The sequence below is a fragment of the Thunnus thynnus genome, chromosome 14 (genome assembly GCF_963924715.1).
Source record: "Thunnus thynnus chromosome 14, fThuThy2.1, whole genome shotgun sequence".
Lineage (NCBI taxonomy): Eukaryota > Metazoa > Chordata > Actinopteri > Scombriformes > Scombridae > Thunnus > Thunnus thynnus.
The window spans coordinates 10,019,869-10,039,821 of NC_089530.1; the positions used below are offsets into that span (position 1 = coordinate 10,019,869).

A 19,953-nucleotide genomic window follows, 5' to 3' on the forward strand; every position below is an offset into this window, starting at 1 on the left:
ACTCAATAACGCTGAGACTAAGTTTGACATCGCCAATGAGCATGAAGCCCTTGATGAATTGAACTCAATATGTTGGGGGACTCGGTGCTTCAGTGTGATTTTTCATGATTGTGGCGCTAATGTTGTAAGCAAGATCATTAATTGCACTGGAGGTGGCAGGGGACTAGAATGTGCCAGGAGTCAGAAGCAGGCCTGCTTTCCACAGACACACAGACATGCTCACGTTTTTATTTTGCAAATGTAAATGATCTAAAATTACAGTTCAGGTACAGTACAGGTACAGTGTTTCTTGATCTGCTATTTTTAAAGTGTTGGTAACAGCAAGTTCAAAAGGCAGACATGCTGCCAGAAGCAACTATTTCACTGCCAGAGCTGTGGTGGGACCAGTGCTGCTCTGTAAAAAAGTCCCACAGTCCCAAAAACGACTGATCAATAGCAAGGCTTCAATTAGCAGTTGTGTTGGCAGCTCTAATTATTTGCTATTGCAAAGTAGATATTAGTCTTCCAAAACCCTCTAAGATATAAATCTATCATAAACTCATTATGTGATCAGGCCATACTTGGTGAAAACAGAATATTTTTTATTCAATGAGAGATGACAATTTTTGTGGGTAACCATTTTAATACTATGAATGAAATGCAATTAAATCCCACAGGGCTAAGAATAAAATGCATGGTTAGGCGTCTAATTATAATTAGTTTGTCAGTAAAGGAAATGAAAGAGTCACCATGTATTACTGATGAGGAAGTCACTGTGGCGATACAATATTTTCCTCCAAATAGTAACAGTAAAGGATAAAAATCTCAATTGTGAGGATTGCTTACTCGCACATAGAGTGCATGCATCCTGTTCGACTTTATCAAAGATATTTTAATAATTCAACGTGTTTACAGTCTTATATCTGTTTATTATATCTGTAACTATAAATGTTACTGGGAATTCTGCTCAAAGGCTTTGGAATAAACATATGGTTCAGCAGGGGGAGGGAAAAGGGAAAACACACTTGGTGGATACTGACACAGACTGGGCACATATTACCCAGGAAAGTCTTATTAAGGGTTTAATTACTGTTCAATACGAATTAAGGATGAAAAGATTCAATCTGACTTGAGACTTGAGGGAGGACTGTGGATTACCACTGATCAACATTCTTCATGCTCTCTAAGATTGATTGTTTCAAGTGTAGATCAGTCTGTGAACAGAACAAAAAAGGTCCTTTGGTATCTAAGAAGGATAGTGATGTTTCTTTATACCGTGGTTAACATGCTGCACAAACAATCATATCACTGACTACTGGGCATATTAATGTGGTGTGGAGGATAGAAATGTCTCCTAAATCTGCGTAAAAACCCCCCCCACCACAATTCACCGCTATAAACAGCAAACAAACCGGTGAGTGGAAGGGCTCCAGCTCAAAAGAACCGTGGCCTGTTGTTTGACTGTTTCAAACATCAGTCTGCATACTGCCGGCAATCACATATCCAACCCTCAACATCCTGGTAATTTCCATCCTAGCAAAATGTCAATGAATTAGTAATGGCTGAAGAGAGGGGGGAAACACAGCTGTGGGCTTAAAGAATTCATCAAAGAAAATAATTTAAAAATATGTTTTTTAATTCAGCAAATCACAAAGGAAATCTCAAAGCTCTTTTCCCCTACAGCCCCCCTAAACCATATGTTTTCTCCAGAGGTACACATGTATCTGTGCAACAGTGTTTGGAGCACAGGTTATACTGGTGAATTCTAAGTGCAAAAACTGCCCCGTAAGTGTTATGAGAGCATCTGGCAAGGGCTGCTGAAGGTTACTATGAATTGCTGTAATCCTGACAGATGTAAGGGTATTTGAGCCCCCCGCTAACCTTATTGCACTAACCTCAGCATACTGTAGCAGCCAGTCAAGGAGGAACAAGGCAGGGGGTGAGAGGAGAATTGAAAGAGAGGGACAGAGGTAGGTGGCAAGTCTGACCTGACTAGTATTCAGGTGAGGTAGTCATTCCCTTGATAATTATCACATAGATTATTAGTGGACAGTCAAAGTAGCAATTAATCATGTGTGAGAATGGTAAAAGGTCACAAAGTTTGCACAAGGTACAGGTGGAGACAGGAACAAGACAGGGGTTTGACTGATGATAGGCCACCATCGCTTCTTTGTCATCCCACATCCCCGACCCCGCGGTGCTAAAGAGCTGCAAAATGTAAGGGATATTATTTCAAATAATCTCCTATCTCTGAGCCGTTGCCTCCAGTCGCATGTGGTTGGGGTTCACTGCAGGATCGGCCCTGCAATTGTGTGTCTCATTTATCTATTTATTTATTCATTGCTACCAGGCAGAGCTAAATCGTTTCAACAGGCTGGGGCATTGAGAGGCCAGCTTTTATGTTAGATTAGCCTGTTTATAGCGATGTCGCTCGGCTCCAGATGGATCAATATGGCTAGGATTTCTGGAGGTAAGCGCGTCGTGTATCAGGTGAATTATGATTGCTGAGAAGAGGGGAAATACGCTTTCGGTGGACAATGGGAGATTCAGAGCCTATTCAAAGCAGCCAAAAATACAGACAACATAGTGAAGGAGTATCAGGCACACACTGGAAGTAAATTATATTACCTTCCAATGGTGCAGAGGTAAATATGCTGTTTACATAATTGTGTTTGTCCTATGAAATACGATCCCAGAAGGTATATGAATGCTGCACTCAGGCAAAAAGTAGTTCTTTCACATGCCCTGAAAGCTGAATTTGTTGGTGATGCATTATGCTAATCAAGCTATTTATTCCCACAACTATGGTCTCGTATACCTGTCACCCACAGCCATTACGGCAAGGCTTGATCAAAACCTTGAATGTTGGCAGCTTCCCGCTGAGAGAGGTGATGAGGGCTGAGCATGCTACTTTTTGTATGTACTCTAGAGCCTCTATTCATACTGAAGCATGTCCTCTAAGGCAGCTCCATGGCTTTGATAGTATGGAGTGAGAGGGCCCTTCCCTCCCCAGGGTCTGATATAATGAGAGTGAGCTTACTAAACATGATCTGCGGCTCTCTCAAAAAAGCTACTTGAAACAGCTCGAGCCTGAAAAAGAACAACAAACAGCACTGATTCATTTGTACACATGCTCTCTTTCCCTCTCTCTCTTTCTCTCTCTCTCCCTCTCTCTCTCTCTCTCTCTCTCTCTTCCTGCACCGTATAGAGGGTGGCTAATGCGTTTTAATGTATGATAGAGAGTGATACAGAGGTAGAGAAAGAGCACAGAGAGGCACAGGAGCCTAGCTTTGTGTGTATTCATTCAGAACTCGAAACCCAGGAAATCTGGCTTTCCAGTTTAATTATTTCCTGGTAAGCACAAAGAAAATGTGAAGTGACAGATTTTAAACGATTGCATTCATGGTTCGAGTTTGTACAAATATGAATAGAAATGTACTGTGGGCCTATAGTTATTGCCAGAAGAATGGTTTAACAGCGCCATTTCTCATATTCGGTCATTATCTGCGATAGAATCTTATCACTTGGCAGCGGGGAGTCTGGTAATCAACAGAGACATTATACTGGAAACAAGGTATTTCTTTTGTCAAACAAATCAACTAGACTGGGAGTCAGCACAATTTTACAACTAGAGGCATACATTTCCCATCCCTGAATACACATTTCAAAACGAGAATTTTATTTGCTGAATGCCCATTTCCCCCCCGTTTAACCTAAAAGTGACCGGACATTTTCCCACACCGGCAATTTCTGTCAGAATTATTGCAAGGAGTATAATAACATCTACTGTGCAGTGATATTGTGCCCGAGTTCTTTGAAATCCAACTGAGCTCTACCAGCCTGCTTTTGTGGCCCAATTTAAAAAGTAGAGCGCTATCTCCTGTTCCTCTGCCCTTTTTATGTCCTGCTTACCACAGGGAAAGCTAGTTACTGTATCTAAAAGTCTAGGCAATTAGCACCGTTCAAAAAGGCATTATCTTGGCAATTCTAGTTTAATACGAACAGTAAAAGCAAGTGTCACACAATTCATTATATCTTGGGAAGCAGAGATTCAATGTTCAGTCAAAGAAGGACTGAGAGTAATACTCCTGCATTCACAGCACCATCACATTTCTATCATCTGCCTACACAAACATCTTCACAGCTGCACGATCCCGGCCTAATTGTCAAGCTGATGATGAATCTGATGTTGGCGAAGCAAAGAATCCTTTCTCATCTTACCATTAACTCAGATAATTAGCTGCAGCTGCCTCCGCTGTCAGAAAGAAACCCGGTTTCAAAGTTGCTAGAAAATGTCAGGAGTTATTTATTTATGAAGAATCAGATAAGGGAAGTCAAAGTTTAAATTCAGTGTTACATCAGATTATTTGGCTTTAAACAGTAAAACGTAAGAGAGATATCTTTTCTAATTGTCAGGATAGGGGTGAGTATTCAATGTGCTGCACCTTTAGATTATTTGAGAGATTTAGAGGAGTTTCCATTAGTGTTCATCTGACCTACCTAAAACTCTCCCTGCTTATGCTTTTTTGAGTCGAGCCCCAAACTATTCCCTCACTGCCCTCAATAATGGCCTCAATTTAAGCTTTACTGTGCCTTACCTTCCCCTTATTTCCACTTCCCTTTGAGATACCAAAGCTGTTCTCGCTCTGAGCTGCTGGAAATAATCACAGGACATGAGATGAATAAAAGTGTAGCATTTTGTGGAAGTTTTCCTTGTTCGACTTTGTGTGTTTTATGTTCTTCTGCAGGCCGTGTATCTCTGAATTAACATATTATACATGCTTTGACACGTGACAGCTCTGATGAATGCAGCCTCCTATACTGTAGGTCCTATGAAAATAATGAAATTATGTGTGAATGATAGATAAAGAGAGCCCCAGACCTTTATTTGAAGCACTCATCCCAAACAGACCCCATTCTCTGCATGACTGTGAGTAATATGTGTTTATACTGGCAGGCAGTCACACACGTACACAGGCGTGGGATGAGCATTATGAATTCATTCAGAGGAGGTGGAATATATGCCTCATGTGTTTTCTCACATGGTGGTAAAGGAGGGAGTGCACTATACATACATGTCCATTGTTGTCAATGTGTGGGCAGACGTCACAGCTGTCATGTTTATGCAGTTAATAATAGTAGAGGGATCAAAGGAAAAAATAATAAGAAAATGTACAATCATGTTTATGAAGCACAGCATAAATGTGGGAATTAGATTTCAGCTGTAATGTTTTTTCAAAATTAAACTATAATGAAAACTTGGCTTGATATATATGCTGCTGACATATTAAGATTTTAACTTTAATTGGATTAATATTTAAACAATTTGTGAGTTAATTACTGACGGCAAAAAATTCGAGAAAAAAACAGGATGAATCTTTGGATTCTCTGACAGATAACTTGTGTTGTGGAAGATTTTGACCACCCCAAGGCAACAAAGACTCAACAGAGAGATGTAATATTAACCAACCAGTAGCGCATCTAATTCCGACATAATTTCTTTCACTATCAATTATTATGTTGTCACCCAAGGCAGCATGAGGAGCAAGTAGAGCAAGAACAGAACATTCATGAGCATCCTCTGCTAAAATACAACTGTTTGCAATTTTCTGCAGCATTTGCATTTGCGACTAACGGTGGGACAATAGAATGTAGTTAAATATGCTCAAAATGTGCAAAGTCAGGAAATATGCACTGATACTGTAAGCAAGATACTATGTGAATAATTAATATCTTTCATCAGAGTGCCGACACAGGGTTCACTGAAAAGGCGCAGCCCGTAGTTTCTGCACTAGCTTAGACATCCACAGAGTTCTCTGTCTACTATGAATCTGAGAGTGTCTGATACAGGTTTGACTGCTCTGTGCGCACCCCCCCCCCCACCCCCCCACCCCACATCTCCTTGCAGATCCCTCTGTGGCACAGAGGAGGCACATGAAATATCAAAAGGCCAAGTACGTCAGCGCTCAACAAGATTGGAGTGGAAGGGATTTTCCTGCTGCACCTCCAGCAACATTCATGACCATTGGGAGGAGGAGGGGCAGCTAGAATTCCATTTCTCAATGATGAAATTCTTTTCATCATGCCTCTTTTGCATAACAAAGGTGCATAAAATGTATTATATATGGCAATGTGTAGCTGTAAACCAACACAAGAAGGCTGTCTTTCCAACGCAGTCTTCTATTTCCAGGAATAGTAGCAAACTCTCGTGCACAATCTCAGCCATTGACTTGGAGAGGTTAAAAATATCACCGCCCACCACCACTTCAACAAGACAAGTGTGCACGAGTCACTAACCATACGTTTAATGTGATTAGAGTGCTCATGTAATTTCAAAAGTAATTTATCCAATGACTACAATATCTGAGAAATGCAAACGGTTGGCTGTTTCCTGATGTTATTCATTCCTATTTGAATACATCCTTTTAATTTGCTGTATCATTAAAGTCTCATGAACCAATGGCTTGTTTCCTCCGACCCCACAGAGAGTTCAGTGAAGCACAGAGAAGGATCTGTGGGTTTGTAATATTTCATCAGAGGTCTATTATGCTGATAAAAGGGATGGGATGAAAGGGCCATTACAGCTGAGGATCCATGCCAGGTGTCACTCTAATTTAATCGAGCCACTAAAGACAAAGAAGCGGCCTGAGGGAAGCCTCTCAATAACAGGCCTGACTGCAGATGACAAGTGGCACAGTAACCTGTGATTGAGGGGACAGAGAGGAGGCTTTAGGGCAGACTCACCCTGCACAAATGACAGGACTCACTGGATTAAAGAGTCCAAAGACACTAAATGTGTTTTTATATGGATAATTAGAAATAACAAATAAAAATCTGATTAAGAGGAACAGATTTGCACTTGAAAAAATGTAGCAAGTAAGTGCATTTGTTATTTCCCTTAAAATTAGCACATGCAGAGTGCAGCTTCTAAACAAAGACAAGTGGCAGTTTGTTTTTGTGATAAACATTATGAATTTGGGAGATAGCCTTCACTCAGCTCTCCACAAAGGAGATATTTCACTTTCCCTGTGCCACACTAGATTTGTCAGAGGATGAACCAGCTATACTGTGATCAATAGCTTCAGATGTTTCTCTATCTGTAGTTGTGTATCTTTACTATTTAGATCAAGCAAAAGCCCGATAAAGTTTGAACAGATCATAGAGGCCATGGACACGATAGTCTTGGCAAGCTGCAGATAAAGCAACGCAGGTTCAAAGTTTTTGTGCCAAGGCTTCAACGGGCACTGCAGCTAAATATATCTTGATGAGACAAAGGTCGACTGATCTTGAAAAATCACCGGGCTCGAGCGGGAATGAATCTGGACACAGGCAGACGCATTACATAAATTATGCTTAAGCAGTGCTATCCGAGTCATTCAGATATTCAATACAGCACTTCAGGACCTCAAGAAGATTTGCAGGATTAGAGGTTGTAAGCCAGGCCAGCTCGATATATTGATCCCCCCCTCACAGAGAGCTGCATTCAATTTCCCAACAATTAGATGCACCTGAAGGTTAATATGGTGCTTTGTTAATCTGTTGAGTGTTGTGTTGGCTAAAACTAACTCTCTCTCTGTGTTTTTTTTTTTTTTTCACTGCATATTCCGGTGCCAGTCTATTTGGCTGAAAGGGTCAAATCTCTGGCAAGGCGCTATCCAAACTGGTATCAGAGAGGTCATTTACTAATTAGTAAAGCCGTGACACTAATGCATTAGAGGAGAGGCTTTCTACCTTAATACTGCTAGGTGAGTACTGTATATCATTTCTAGGCAACATTACCATCCTCAGTAAATTAGGTTGCTCCCCACTATGACCTTGTAACCACACTAACTTCTCTTATGACCGCAGTATGTTTTTAATAGGGCTGCCTATTATACCCCCTGGCAATTTTGTTTCCATCCATTTCTGCTGGCTGATTTCATATTCTGAGGATGTTGCAGGACTTATGGCTGTATGAGAATGAAACTTCTCTCATGGGATCTGGGGATATTTCTCTAGTGTGGCATACATTGGGCTCTGAAAAGTAGAAATGACAGCAACATTACATGGTTGAAATGACCCACCCCTATAATATTATCCATTTTTATTCATAAGAAGCTATGACATGCCTCTCATTGGTTTCTGTGTATGAATGCAGAGCAGTAGGGGGGGATTTTGTAGCAATTTTCGGTTATAAATCATGGACAACTGAGAATTATGGGGTCAACAGAAAAATAAAGTGATAGTATATCCGTGGATGTGTAGCATGCACACATGGCTTGACACGGGGCTCACATGTGTTCATTTTATACGACTACAGCCACAGCCAGCCCAATGAATTCATACATCCTAATTTCTGCTGAAAGTGAGCGGCAGAGCGAGGAAGGGGCCGATACTGACCAACCAGGAAAGAGGAGATTAGCTACAGAGGTTTTTGCTGCTGTCTGCTATTTTAGGGGGGAAACTAATGGAAAGTGAAAAGGGAAACAATGACTCTAGATCTGGAGTAAAAGTAGCTGAAGCGAACCTGGAGGGTAAAAGTCCCTCTTTCAATACCTTTCCAGGTGAAAATGTAAGATAATACATGTAGTTACTGTTACAAATGCTCCTCTCTATAATTCTTGCTCTGGAAGCATTATTCGAATTACGCCAAGAACATCTAACTTTTCCATCAAAGAGCCCTTTTCCATCAAAGCTGATATTTTAAGCAGTCAGGACTAATAGAGAGTAATAATTGGCTGTTTTAAGACTCTTTTTCTCTGTTCAGGCACAGTGAAAGGGTTTCACGCGGCAGCTGTGCAGAGGCCACAATCATCCAGAGCTTCCATGCTAGCCACGTAAGCAGGGAAATAATGAAAAAATTTGGCCTGATGGAAAATCTATTATAATAGCGATCACTTTTTTTTACTCTTAAAAGCCTCGTTTTTACAGTTACCATGGTATGGCTATTTGTACTCTCTCATTCTGCTCAAAAATACACCTTCAGTAGTCAACTGTCTGCCTCATACAGAGGTGACATTATTGCTTACTAGCAGAGCTGCTACCCTATGTGCTACTCAAATATATAATATACATATACTATCATGTTTTTTTTCTCCAGAACATTAACCTCCACTCCAATCAATGTGAGAAGGTGACAGTAAATCCAAATCACTAGTCCACTCTCCCTGCCTGGTTTCAGTCATTTTCACCTTCACCATCCTTCCCTCAGCACCATCATATTGTCACCTCTGCTACAGCTGATTCTGCAAAACTGAGAAATGAGATAGGGTGAGAGGGTGGTTTTACTGCATGTGTGTGTGCGTGCATGTGGCTGTAATCTACACTGTGTGTAGGTTGCATTGGAGGTTACAAACTCAGATGTCACTAATCAGTCAATATTTCAATAAGATTGATCTTAGTGCTTTGTCGTTTAAAGGCTGCTGTCCTACTGATGACTGATAATCCATGAGGCAGTCAATGACTCATATAGAGTAGTGTAAATCCTGTTTGAATGTATGACATCTATATGTTCCCTCAAGGCTACTGATTCACACCGTATCCTGGCTGACGTCACACGGCCATTACTAAGGAGTACAGTGCATGTGAGAGGTCCCTTTTGGGAAATACGTAGCATCTGTGTGTCCATTTGATTCAGGCTGCCAGTAAGAACACGGCTAAAAAACAGTAAGCTCTCTTTCTAGCAGTAACTACAATGCAGATATCCCTCACCTTCAATTTTAGTCTATCCTGTAGTACTGCTAATTTAAACCATTAATTCAAACTCACACTGTTCTCAGAATCCTTTCCATTTTCCCATCTCCTCACACACCCTCCTATTTTCCCCCCTGGTGGCGGATGGAGAAGCGGTCGGGGGTACTGCCTCGGTAATTGGAGAAACCTTCTGAAACATGCAGATGAAGCAGGGTGAGAAGGAGAGGAGTGAAAACTGTTAAAGGAAAACGGACCAGATTCCTAATTATCCGCCCCTTTTCTCCTGTTCCCTCTTTCTTGCTCTGACAGGGTTCCAGTCGTACAGTGGATGCTCCTTCTACTTCTCATGCTGGCTTCGGCATAATTAGGCGCAGTGTACAGGGCTGAACAGGGATTGACGCTCACATAAAGGCCTGAGTGAGGAGGGGGTTCAGAGGAAAGCTGGGGCTTTGATGAGAGGGTTAAGAGCACTGTCAGCACACTCACTCTTACACATGTTACAATGAAACAATCTTTCAGCTGACACCCAAGCTGCCTTACATGAAACTTGGATACACAGCTACAAATGAAATGTGTACACTAAACATGCAGCATACTACCAACTACCGGTCTTGATATCAGATGCATTTCTGCATTTAAACCGACATAAAAGTATTAAAAGGCCAGTGCAGTATCAGACTTGGAAAAAGAAAAGGCAGTCCCAAATAGCAAATAGACATCTGAAATAAAATTATTCCTTTCCAATGAAAGAAACCTCATTTCAATGAGGTGACATTCATTTCCTTTCAGGTGGTGAGGAGGAGGAGGATAAGAAAGGCTGTCTGCTTTTTAATATATCTAACGGTGTCAGAGCTCCTAGTAGCACACAGCAGAGGCAAGTACATAGAGAGATATACTGCACTGTAGTCATGTGTGCTGTATTTGTCAGAGCACTGCACAGAAACGGTTGCTATTTGCATCCACATACAGTACAATGTGGACAAATATTACATTCAGGGTGTAAATTTTCTTTTGCCGTATGAGTCAACCAGCATGTACCAATTGTTGCTACAATTCAGTGAGTCAGGAGGAGAAGCAATTCCACTTCTGATTGTACATAAAAGCAGAGACACCAATTTGAATTGTGGGCATAAATAACCCAAACGATGTTTTGTAAAGACAGTATTTCTATTGGGAGTGCAGTGTCCCTGAAAGTGAAAACGTATAGGAGATGACACCCTGCTGACTGAGAGATAAATACAAATATGCTTCAATCCAAGCCCTCGTTCTTCAGTATGAAAATGCATTGTTTTTGTTCTCATATTTAAAACACAGTCCTGTTTTCTATACGGATGTCACAAGTCCATTTCCAGCTCAATTTTATCTTATGTCTATTTCAGTGCTTATTATGCTACAAATGATTGGACAGCCGTATTCTGGTTTATTTTTCCGCAGGCAATTTCATCTTTAACAAACATACACACCTCTTTGCAAAAGTTAATTCCCACTGAAATGAGTCCAAAAGCTCTGTGGAGCATTCTTCCTACAGTTAAGCCACCTACCGCAGCTAAAGGAGGCTCAGCGTTACCCCTCTTGCAGGGCGCCAGGCTGCTCTTATCGCCCCACCACGAGGCCGTAGAGGGGTAATAGGATTGTGACTCACAGAGAAAGTGCCATGCTCACCAAGCAGGGGAGGGCTGAGGCACAAGTGTGAAGGGGCCTCTGTGGCTGTCCTGCATCATGAAAGCAGAGGAGAGCAGGAGGGAGGATGTGTTCTCCTCGCTCCATAAATAACCCTGCTAAATTGCAGGCTTTGGAGGGTCAGTGGGACACTGGTCTGCCAGTGTATATCTGAAGGCCTGGAAATAACCTGTAATCCTGCAGCCCAGAAAACGAACAGCACAGCAGTTACAGCAAAATGTCTTTTCTGCAAAATGGAAGCCTGGGCGTTTATGAGCTTGGAGAGAGAGAGAGAGAGGCAGAGAATGAAAGAAGAGAGAGTGAGAGAGAGTTGAGGGAGGGTGATTTTATAGGTTGTTGTCAGTGTCTAAGTGGTAGACTCCTTCCTTGGCTGGCTGGGTCCCAGCAGCAGCACAGCATTCACTTTGTACTCAGAGGAGGAAGATGAAAGCAGTGCTGGGTCAAATAGGGATGGAAGGGGAGGAGGAGGAAAGGCAGATGCAGGGTGGGAGGAGGGGGGCGGGGGGGGGGGGGGGGGGGGGGGGGGGTTATTTGACAGACAGTCGGATGCCGGCTGGGTGTGACTGTTACCATGTGCCGAGAACTCTCTGGGTTAAGCAAGCACTCAAAGATTAAATACTGACTTTAAAAGTTGCTCTGATTCTCTGTGATGATTTGAAATGAGAAACCTGGGGCACCAAAGCAAAACAGTGTTTTTTCCGTTCGTCCCTCTGGAGTGTGTTCAGTGCTGCAGGGGAAACCAATCCACCTGTCGGCAGTTAGGTGAGTGGGTGTGTATTTTAGTTACATCAGCGCCCCGGCGCTCACAGGAAGGGCAGTAAAAGGCACTGCAGGTAGTGAGACTGAGATGGCCATGCTGGTTGTTTTGATAGAATATAAGTGGCCTGAGGCAGTGAGCAGTAGATGGAGGGCTATAGTGAAGATTTAGGGTTATTATTGAGAGGCAGGCATGGTGTAGCCCTCCAAGATGAACACAGGCATGGGCTTGATATCTTTATCAGATTGGTGAGATAGGAATCCTCCCCTCCAGGACTGATTACTTTGTCTGGAGGACCATAAAGCATGCAATGGATGAGTGCAGCATAGAGCATGGTAAAAAATCTAGCCTACACTGAGATTAAAGGTGCTTAACATCATTTTTTTTATACAATTAATGCAGAGAAATAAATATGTTTGTTCACTCTTGCTTTGCTGTAAGCAGATGAGCATGAATTATTGGCATGATAAGAAATTATTGGTAATTTGGCATGCATGCAAACACTGGCATGGTCATGTAGTCACAGGCACAGTGGCAAGTGAGTTTTTGATTATGCTGAAGTGCCCTCTCATCTGCATGCCTTATTACACCATCAGCTGTTGCATTGCCTGTCTTATTTAGTTTGATTGATGGTACTGTTTACTGCTCACACTCCCATCAGGACAGTTTCATTCATTTCACACATGCTGGATGACGGCAATCACTAGCTGATGCTTAGAAAGCTCAAGTCAATGTCTGGATGTTTGTGTCCTCATGGATAAAAGATCTTGTTTTGTTTGTTTTTCTGGAGAACTGTACAAAACACATCTCTTGCACAGAGTGCCTGAATAATCAAGATTTGGAAATTCAGAGAAAAAGAGAGTTCATCACTGTGCGCTAAAGAGTTCAACAGTGTGGGTGACCAGGTTTGCAGAGCTGCAGAAACAACTGGAAGCCACAGCAGTGAAAGATCATGGAATCTGCACTCTCACCTTCTTGAAATCTGTAATAGAGAAATTCAGGTTTCTGACAAGAAAAGATCAACATTTTTATGTGAGCAAATATTCTAACTTATGAAGCACCCTTTTTTCTGAAAATGAATACTAAATACCAGCTGAGAACGTTATCCTTGATCCTTATTTGTAGGCATCTTTTTCACTCCTACATCTAAGGACACAAAGGTTGGGCTAACCGAAGACCTATGTGTGGTGTAAACTGCAATGAATGTCTTTCCCTCTGACATGAAGCACTCCAATGGCACATTTTCCATGAAATTTGACCTGGTGGATCTGTTATACTGTACCTGTCCATAAGCCTTTACTACTACTAAGCTCATTACCTGGTGTCGGTTTCTAATGACCCATTGTCTTCTGACCACTGCCTACCATCTCATTGCTGCCTCTAGCCTTTTTTTCTGATCAAGACTTTTAACTACACTTGTTCTAACTCCAGAGACTGATTTGCAAGTGTTACAAATAAAGGACCACTAGACCTTAAAATGCTGGTAAGAAATGCTTGTTTTTGTCTTCAATTTTACCACACCTGGACTATTTTCACAAAACTCATGTTTAAAAATCCATACTTAAATCCATTTATACAAAGATAGTTTCCTTAACATACACTGTACAACTATACTTCCTACAATTAATACTATAAAATTTGAAATATTATTTCCAAAAAAAACCCCCCATTGTCCAAAATATTTTCCCTATAAATTAAAGTTCTTTTACTCTGAGAATTAAATTTTTAGTGGCAATTACATTTATAATGTGCATCACATCGACATGATGGAATTTTATTTTTCATATTCTGAATTTCAACGGCATATATTATCAAACCAGAGCTGTGCACCAAACTGTAATCAATCTCAAAATGCACATGCATGAAATTACATGGGCACTAATGGCAAAACAAGATTGTCAGCCAATGTCATATGTGTCACAGAGGACACCGCTTCTGTTTACCCTGCATTCGCTGTATTCTAATTTATTTCTTGACAGGCTTGATGAGATAAAGTGACGAGTGGTAGGAGATGGTTGTCAGGAGGAGACAGGGTCTTTCTTCTGGCTGTCGTTTGGTGGCTATCAGGGCTTCTGATCTGGCTGAGAGCATTCCTGCCACACTGAGAGGGTCAATAGCCTTCACACTGCAACAAAACATGTTTTTGTTCTGTGACTGACACACACACACACACACACATATTGTTGCTGTTGAGTGTATAGATGTCTTAATAACAAAAAAAACGCTTTCACTTAGGGGAGACATAGAAGAAATAAATAAAGTACTTTAAGAGTGCAATGAATTGGAAATGTATTATACTGTATATGATGTGAAATAAGAGATGGTAATCAATGTTAAAAAGGTCAAATAAAACATACACCAGTATTTCTTATCTACTGGCACACATGTACATGTATGACAGGCCCTTAAATAAGGCTTATGTACAAGGCTTATGTATTAGATATCATCAAAAAATCTACACTGCTATACCTGTGGAATTGATAGATTTGTGCAAATACTAGTGAGTGTGCAAAAGCAAAACGTGTCAGCATGTGTTTTTTTTATTATCTTTTTGGATGTTCAAATGTTAAATAAGCTGTCATGCGGTAGCTTCTGTCACATACTGTATTTCAATATTCAGATATACTGAAGTACACTTGTTTTACTGGATAAAATTTCCATTTGTGAATTCTCTCCCTGTAGTTGATGGTCACTTGACACTCTGAGATATCTTTTTGTCATTTGTCAAAGGATTCCTCTTTCTTTGCACAAAGAATTTCTCTCTTCTATTATAATGTACAGAGAAATTTTCTCTCTTGATTTACATCTCCCAACGTGTCACATAAAAGGCTGTTATTTCTTCCTCTTCTAAAGTTTCTACTGTCTAATGTCTAAATGATCCACTGGTCTGATCCGTGAGGTTATAGAAGAACTTTGATATCCTTTGTACAATCTGATATATGTGCTATGATTTTCTATATATACTGCAGCTTATATTCATTCTCCTCTTCCTCCTTCTGGTTTTCTTTTCTTGTGTGTCCCTCTGTTTCTCTTTTCTCTCTCGTGTACATGAAGTAGACATACTGTACTTTGTCACTGGGTGAGCTTACGCTTCAAGACACACAATCCTGTTAGGAATTGGCACAGCTATATCCATTTGATGCCAGTCAAAATATTACAGTCTGTTCACCGATATAATGAGCAGTGGGCATAATACAGCCCATAATGAGGCTTGTTTATATGTCTACATGGAGCAGTATGTATTGGAACAATGCCACATTGGTTAAGCACCCATATCTGTTCACCATGTTTTACAGTTTGGAATGTGTGTGTGTGTGTGTGTGTATATGCATGGGTGTTCCTGTTTGAACCTCAGGAGCAAGACACGGATGCTATTGTGACAAACTGATGGGCTTTACTAATATGAGCCAACAGTCTGATCAGGATTCAGCAGGTGTTCTGCATAAAGGAGACTGACGTCTGCTTGGGACCATCCATCAGAGCTAAATGGCAGATGGTCCTCTCTGTGGCCAGGCAGGAAGTGCACTAACACAATCGCTGCAGAAACACAGGGAGCACTCTACCTGCTGATAATCCACTTACGTACAGACAAAGCTGCTTTAATCTGCCCGCTCCTTCCCTGCACACCCCCTCTCCACACGACAAGGCCAGGCTCCATGCTGGAGAATCACCATTGATCCACTGCACACATTACACAGGCTAAGCACTGTCAGGCTATGTTATAATGAATCCCTAATCACTCTCACATATGACAAGAGGCTCACGGACAATGAATACAAATACTGTTTTTAAAATGATCCTATAATTGCAATATAAGTTTTGCTGGCTGTTGAATTAATTATTTTTCTGCAAATTATATGTATGCATCTAGTTCAAGAGATGGAGAAACTGATGGAGGTGACAGATTATATAAGTATTGAGAAAAAACGAAGAAAGCAAGAAGGAAAGAAGTAAGTACAATACATATTGTGAACTAAACTCTGAATTAATTTTCCATCTGCTGTATACAATAAATAGACACAAATATTGAAAATCATTTGAAATTTACATTTAAAAGGTTCCACCTAATATCACAAATGTTGCATATGGAACTAGGAAGCTAGAGTCATGTACCACTTTAACAACGCTTGTGGTAATGTGGCCATGGAATATATGAATAATGATTTAAAAACTAATCAACATATAACTATGGCTGCCAATTTTCTATATTTTTCTTACTGTCAATAAAGAGCCAAATAAGAGCCAAACTAATAATGAACTCATCCTAGTCAAAATTAGATTAGCACAGCTCAGATTAGCTTCTGGGGGAATGGCCAATGCCATCTGATATGCAGATTAGATATTAATGGAAAACCACAGTAAATAAGTGGAGTAACATAAAGAAGTATCATGTGAGTATCCAAAGCCTGATATATCTTATTTCTCAGTGCGGTAGACCTCCGTTGTTGTCCAAAACACATCAATGAGCCACACCGCTGCACTGGGTCATATGTTTCTTCGCCCCTAATGAGTGTAATTACGGTACCTTGTTCAGAAACGGCTCCAGAGACTAATAACTGCGATAAGATTGTAACTCTCAGGAGAGAACTTCCTTGTACAGCAGATGCCACTGCACATGTGGTTCTGTTTACAAAGCTTTGCTAGTTTGTTTTGCTACATGTCAAAACCTCTTGAAGATTTTTGAGAAATGTATAATGTAGCACAAAGTCAAGAGGTTGTGATATGTAGCACAACAAGTTAGCGAAGCTCTGTAAACGTGCATACGCAATGGCATCTGCTGTACAGGAAACCGCTCTCCTGAAAGTTACAATCTTATCGCTGTTATTACTCTATGGAGCCATTTCTAAACAAGCTACAGTAGCCGCTCTCTTCAGGGTTGAAGGAACATGTCAGACAGTTTGGCTGTGTCACTCATTGACATGTTTTTAATAGTTTTTGGACAACAACAGAGGTCTACAGCACAGAGGAACACAATAGAAAAATCGGAAATATCACCAACCAAACCCTTTAACATAACACTTCTTTTGGTTCATTGACCTTGCATACTTGACTGAACATGTGTATGTGTCATTCTTTTAACATAGTGATCAAACTGTACTGTATATGGAATATTGTTGGACTATGATGTTCAATATCCATGACCCTTGAGTAATATAACATAATTTACACTACAATAGCATTAAAAGAAGAGTCTGTACTGTAATGTAAGTGTAAATATTGGCATGACCTACACTATTTGAAGATAAACTGAAATAAGCAAAGCCTTGAGGTCAACAGACACATTTGAAATCATCTCTTAAGTATGAACCATGTAACCAAATCAAGTTTATTTTTGTGCATTTCATTATGCATGTGTGTTTTTTCTAATTTTGTGCACTTTAATGAGAACAGATTGCCAGTTCACATTTGGGACCAGGATTCTTATTAGACAAGCTGGACTTGGAGCTGGACTCAGAGGTGCATCAGGCCAGGACCTGAAAGTCCCACAGGGAGTCATTAGATAAGAAGATGAAGTTTGATTGAGATCTTTTGCCAGGTTGTTCCCGCTGATTGGGCTTCATTAAACAGCACAGACTTATTGACGCTGAGCAGGAGGATGTTATGTTTACCATTCTGGCATCAGAAAGATCTGCTGTGCTGAAACTCTGCCAAGATCAAAACGGATTTCACTGTGTCTGTATTCACTGTGTCTGTATTCTGGGGTGCAGAGCTGTCCTTGCTTATGAACTCAGTTTGACAACAGTTTGAATAACGACTTGTCCTCTTTTCTCAAGGCGTGAGCACTGGAGCTCTACCGGGAGGAGGTGTCAGAGCAAAATAAGAGGGAGAGAAGGAATGAACAATTAGTGTGGAGTGGTGGAACAGTTCCACCATGAGGCAGAGGTGAAGGGGGGAGGGAGCCATGAAAGAGGCCAGGTGCAATATCGCATCCTTCCTGTCAGAGGGCTTAAAAGGGGAGCAGAGGAAGAGCGTTTAGCTCCAAGGGACGCATGTGGAATGCTGACCACAGGTTGGAAGAATCGACTATTCAGAGTGCGTCTCTTCCATGTGCCCTATCAGGTCGGGGAGGTATCTGCCAAGTAAAAACTGTTGCCAGTGTCTTTTGAGGTGCTTGGAATACTGACAAGGAAAATCAGGTCTGGAGGATGAAAGCTGACCTTGATCACAGCAACTGTGATACTGTGCTGAGACTGCACACTAGCCAAAAGAAGCATGAGATTTCATGAGTTTGCCACAGTTTTCTTTTAGCACTTGATGACATGAGAATGCTTTTATGGAGCATTGTTTAACTATGAAGGGAAAAAAATATTTAGGGAAATTAATTGACAGATATTCACACCATACATCTTTCTTCTATACTGATATCTCTGCCATAGTTCTTTCTCTGGACTACCACTCCTGCTTTATTTGTGCTGTATTTCATAAAAATCAATATAAATGACATTTCTAGAATGTCATGAGAGACGCTCTAAATGTTTTTTCATGCCACTCAAATGATGAGGAATCTTAAGTGCTGCTATGTTATACTACATCTCTGCTCCTACCAGAGTTTAAGGTAGACTTTTTTTTTGATGGTCAATATGGTTGTTAATATTCAGAATTATGGCCATATATAACAACTACCAGAGGTATGTTTTAAATAGCCATATAATGTCCTACATTTAAACAGAAATAAAACAGTAAGCCTCTCCCCAAGCCCACCTCTCACAAGGGCCGGGGATATTTAACCGTGGAGTTCCGGGCTGATCCATTTGTGTCACTTTGCCAATGCTAGATGTAACGTTACCTGAGAGAAAATGGTTCAGAGTTGTGTCAGCTGCAGGACTGTTGCTGGATTGTGTGCTGGCTTTTGAATCTTGTGCCATACTTAGGCACATGACCAAACAGTCAGTGACTATTTTAATGCCTTAACAAAAGCAAACTTTTGCATAATATGTTTATATTAAAGTTGTCTTGGCAACATACTATAGGTCACACAATATTAGGCTGTTAGGCTATTATCGGATTTCCCACCAGACATTGTGGCCGTTGATATTTTCATCTGGAATACTATATGTGATACCTGCAAAAAGCTGGCATATGCCAGCTAATGTAAACCCTGGCTCCTACTTCCTGCCAGCCTCATTCAGCAAATAATACTGATATCCACTCTTCCATTGCCAAACCCATATTCACACAACACTTGCACTTTGCCATTACAGGAGAAAGGTCTGGTAGAACTGGCAATCATTCTGTAAAAGGTGAAAATAACATTGCGGTGTGTTTGAATTCATTAGACCAATGAAAATGGTAATTCTATTATTTCATACATAAAAACAGTTTGAATATGCCTTATAAAATATCAGAGGGGAAGGTGGAAGGTAACAGAGTACACCAGACATGGATGTAAGGCACAGCTGTCCACATCTGGTGAGTCAGACTGAATCTTTTTGATTAGAGATCACCTCCAATTGCAATCAGGACAATTGTTTTCCTGATCATCTATATCGCATCCAGTTAGAGCTGCCATATCATTTCTTGTTTTATGCTTTGTTGTTTGATGTGTCCTCATTCAACTCTTCCCGAATCTGATTTTTTTTTGACTGCCTTGTTTTCAGTAATAGAGGGCCTCTACAGTATGTTGTTGTATGCTTACAACATCAACTGATGTTTGCCATCAAACATCAGCAACAAACATCATCAAAGCTATGTGGCATGTGGTAATTCCAAATCAAAATTTTCAATGAATAATTTATTTTTCTCACATACATTTAGCAACATTTCCAATAGGAAATAATGGCCATTCAATTTCTCCTATCCTCTCTGCAATGGCCATAAGTCACAGTGAAAGCTAAAAACCTAATGGTCTTTTAATTTCTGATTGC

At 40.7% G+C, this 19,953-nt stretch overlaps 1 long non-coding RNA gene across 6 annotated transcripts in view; it reads right to left on the reverse strand.

The window, feature by feature from the left end:
- Positions 1 to 19,953, reverse strand: part of LOC137196827 (uncharacterized) — a 170,027-nt gene that overhangs the window by 113,663 nt on the left and 36,411 nt on the right. The window contains exon 7 of one of the 6 annotated variants that reach the window (XR_010931327.1): positions 13,752 to 14,213. The exons of the other annotated variants lie outside the window; for them this stretch is intronic. This is a non-coding gene — a long non-coding RNA (uncharacterized lncRNA). Of the gene's footprint in view, positions 1 to 13,751; positions 14,214 to 19,953 lie in introns of those variants that run through there. 6 annotated transcript variants of the gene reach the window in all.